The following is a 4647-nucleotide window of genomic DNA, read 5'->3' as shown; positions in this document are numbered from 1 at the left end:
TTGCAATGAATGTGTGTTTGTTACTTCAAATTTAGTTCTGATTTGTTAATCGTCCTCCAATTAAATATGTTTCTCATCTTGATGGCTCCCATTCTTAAAGGTGGTTCGACATGTCTTCTCTGGCCATGAAGAACGATGGGTTCGACATTTGGTCGTTAGATCTCGACTGTTCCGGTGTAGGGAGTCGCCGAATCTGCCATCCAATGTTGAAAGGCATAGAATCTGCCATATGGAGCACATCTGACACCTCCCCTGTGACACCCGTATTTTAGAGTATTTTTTTAATTGAAGGATTATTATTTTTATTTATTTAATTTAAATATTGGTTCTCTTGTTTTAAATTTATCGGACTTCTCGTTAGATTTATTTTATAATTTTTAAGTTGTGAAATTTACTTTGATGTGCTTTCTTGGTATTAATTATTGTTTTTACATTTAAATTGCTATTTACTTTAAATTAGTTTAATGTTGGATTTTAAAATTATTGTATTGTTAAAGTTTTATTATTATTTTATTTTAACTAGTCATTGCGTTTAAATTATTTTTATTCAACTTACTATTTTGAAATTCTTTTCGTTGGATAATTTTTGTGACCCAAATTGTGAGAATTGGACCTCATTTCTTTTCCTCACTTTTTCTTTTTCCCTTTTTCTTTTTCCCTCTTTTTCTTTTCCTTCTCTTTCTTTTTGTCCTCATTTGTTTCCTCTGCTTCTTTCCTCCCGCTCGCAACACCCCCCTCCCCTCTCTCTTGTCCATTTGTTTCATCCGCCCCAGTTCTGCCGTGTGCCGTCCGTGTCTGTCACCGCCCCTCCCATTCTCTTCCCCTCCGGCCAGAGACCTCACCCCTCCGTTTTCAGCCCCCTTGCGTTGACGTCAGCCCACACACGCAGCTCTAAGCCACGGCACCCATTGAGCTCGTGCACCGCTGTCGCGCCGCCATTAGCCACCATCTCTTCACCACATCACCAATGACCCCCCAGCTACCTAACTCACCTATCCTCAGCCCCGTTCCGCCACCCTTGAAGCCCATCTAACTCATTTTTCAATTTGAGTTTTTTGGACTTCAACCGCCGCCCACGTTCGACCACCACCGCCATTAGTTTCACTAATACCTCTAAGCCATTCCCTAGTAATCTCAAGTCTTCGTTTGTCCTAGTTCAAAAGTTGAGTTTTTGAGACCCACGGCCACTGTCCAATTTTCACTGTTACATTGATGTGTCGCCACTTCTAGCACCTCCGTGAATCTTTGAAAATTATATTATAGTGTTGTAAGTATTTTCCTAAAAAACTTTGAGATTTAAATGAACTTTTGTGTGCTAACTCTTATTTACTGTGAATTGGTTGGTTGTGCAGGATTAAGTCCGAGAAGTAAGGGGTCGGTTGGATTGGATGATGGAGTTGTTTGTATGGTTGGTTTATGCTGGGAGATTTGTTGGCTGTTTTGTGTTTAAATATTGGTGTTTTGAGTTTGACGTTGGTTATGGTGGATATTTATGATTTTAGAAAGTGATGATATTTTTTGGAATTGTGAGGGTTTTAAGTTTTAAGGAATTAAAATAAGTTATTTTAGAAGCTTAGACTTAAATATCGAAATACGCGATTGATTGAAAATTTATGAAAATTACTTGATTATTTTTGTAGGTGACGATTTATAGTCGACTCGACATTTTGTGAAAATTTCTAAAAAATGAGGTTCTTATGCTAGAATTTGCATAAAAATAAATCAAATGGGCTGAGGTTGGTTTCATAAACTATGCATGTTTTGTTATGAAAGGAAATTTTGGGAAACAATCTCAGTTATTTGTTCTGCATTACTCATGAAATTCTGTAGAAAAAGAAAGTATTTTCTGTCATGACTGGTGTAGACATGAACTTATTTTGACATTTTGTTTCTGAACTGTGCAAAAGAGAGCGAATATGAAATTTTGTGCATAAATTATATTTTTATGATTTGATTCTGTTTTTTTCTAAAAGTGTTTTGTACTCTGATATGATATGATGTGATTTCTGAAACCTCTAGCATGACATTTTGTTTCTGTTCTGTTTTGACCTTTCCACGGGTGTAAAACTGTGGCCTCTATTTGGGTTGGTACCAACTTTTCTGTTTCTGGTACACCCACTTTGGAAACAAAGTGATTTTCTGCGTGGTCTTTCCTATGTGCATACTTGAGACTCCGAGAATGATAAGGGGAAGATGCACATTCTGTTTCTACTCGGTTGGCGGCCGGGGTTTGCACAACTCTACCATGGGGGTTAAACATGGAATTATGTTCTGATATGATGTTTCAGTTATGCTGTGCCAAGAGAATTTTGAATATGAATATTTTGAACTTTCGCTCTGATATTTTTGATAACATGTTCTGACTTTGCATTCTGAAAATAAAAAGTTTGTTCTGCATTCTGAAATCTGTAAATGCTCATATTTGCATACTAGTATATGTTCTCTACTTACTGAATTGTTGATAACTCACCCCCTTTATCTTCACAATATTTTCAGATGATTTTAAATTTTTCAACTGAGGATCAAGACTATGAAGCATTGAGTGAGATGACTTAAGAATAGTGGATTAAGAATATAAACTTTTCAATGAGTATTGATGATTTTTGTTAATTATATTGTTGAAATGTGAGTTTAAGTGACATCTAGAGAAGTTGATATATATATATATATATTTTTTTTTTGTTATTGTATTGAGGATTTGATATATGAGTTTTTGTGGTTAATTAAATTTGAAGTGTTTACGTTTAATTTAGAGTTTTTGGAAATATATTAGCAGTGTTAGAGTTGATTATCAAGTAACATGAGTTAACTCTCCGAACCCTAGGGGACGGGGAGTTACATCCCCAGCATCGGTTCCTCACTGGGGCCAAATTCGGCATATCTGGCCCCCCTTGGCATCCGAATTTCCATCCGGCATATTTGGCACTAGAGGTGTCTCCCGCCCATCAGCTAAGGTTCTTTTGTTTTTTAAGTTTTAATTAGAAGATTTTTAACCTGAAGGGGGAGGTCCTCCAATATTAGGATGTGTTCACCCCGTGTACTCCTTTTAAAAAAGTGGGTAAATATGTAACCTACATGAAAACTCACTTTTTAATGATAGGATACACTTTAATGGAAATGCACAAGACTTGCACATCCTAGGACTATATCCAGTAACACTCTTCTAATTATATATATATATATATATATATATAATCTAAGGGAGTTTTTTCTTTTTGAAAATGATAAACTTTCAATTGTCTACAACTATTTACCACTCTATTTAAAGTGAATTGTAGTTAAGTAAAAGCGAAATTATTTTTCAATGAAGTGTCACAATTGCATTGGTTGATTTCAAATGAATTGTAAAATATTTGTAAAAGAGTTGTAGGTGTATCATTCTCTTTTTTTATTATGCCGCATCAACCGTTATGTTAATTAATCATATCATTTATTTATTCAAATAATTGAAGTTCTCCAACCCTTTTATCATTGGTCATTGAACGAGGTCAATGCAACCAATTCAAATTGAATCGGTTAGAAAGGGAATCAATTTTAGTGCATCTTTTGAGTCATTTATCGAACTGCTTCAATCAGATAATTTAAACTGATTCAATCCAATTACAAATTGATTTAAGTCAATTCTTACCGATTCAACATTGTGTTTGATAAATTAAACTTTTTTTTTCTTACATGAAAATATGATAGAACTAAGTATATGTTATCTTTTTTTTTTCATTTTTCTTTTTTTGTCATCATATTAAAAAATAATGGTATAGAAATTAAAAGATAAAACATAGTGCTGTTTATTTTCTTTAGAAGAACATAAAAAAATTAATAGGTGAATGAGTTTTTTATATTATATTTGTGGTTGTGTACCAAATACTATAATTTTGATGTATTTATAATTTAATGGTATTTATCTTCTTCGCATATAATAATATTCAAGGCAAAGAAATATAGACAATTGAAGTAAAATACATAAATTACATACTTATGTCAACTAGTGGTGACGTGCAACTAGCTACCAAGCTGCTCTACCCCGCACATCAAGAAAGGGCGGGGAGAGGCCTTTTTATTTTCTCCTTTTGTTTGTGCTTCTACTTGGGCTTTTCATTCTCTTTATGGAGACTTAAGGAAATTTTTCTAATCATTTTTGTAGAGAGGGAGGCACTTTTCCAAGTATACAAAATGAAAACCGAGATGACAACATTCAAAAGACAAGTTAGGGATGGGGGAAGAGGAGGCTCTCGAAACCAAATGAGACTAGAACGGACATGAGAATTAGCACCATTCCTATGAGTGTTGTTGTCTCAAAGAGCCAACAAAGGGGCAGTCCTCTCTCTCTCTATCTTGGTCTCAGTTCAGCATCATACATCAATCTAGAGAAGATTTAGATTGGTTGTAGTGTGGATTACAAAGCTAGCATGTAATGTTACGTAAAGACTAGACTGCGAGTCATTGGTAACACTTCTTGATTTTATTATTGTCGAGATTTTGTTGGAAAAATATGTGGCCATGGAATAAAGATTAAGCAGAACATAATTGACTGAACCATACAAATGGAGGGGAGGGGTATAGGTCTTGATCTCGTGGTTGGGGTGCATCGGGTACCGATCTATAGCTATAGAAAATGTGACTTGATCACTCGGTTATAGAAGCTATAGA

This window comes from Juglans regia, chromosome 14 (genome assembly GCF_001411555.2).
Source record: "Juglans regia cultivar Chandler chromosome 14, Walnut 2.0, whole genome shotgun sequence".
NCBI lineage: Eukaryota > Viridiplantae > Streptophyta > Magnoliopsida > Fagales > Juglandaceae > Juglans > Juglans regia.
The sequence above is the reverse complement of the archived record's forward strand: the minus strand, read 5'-3'. Positions refer to the sequence as shown.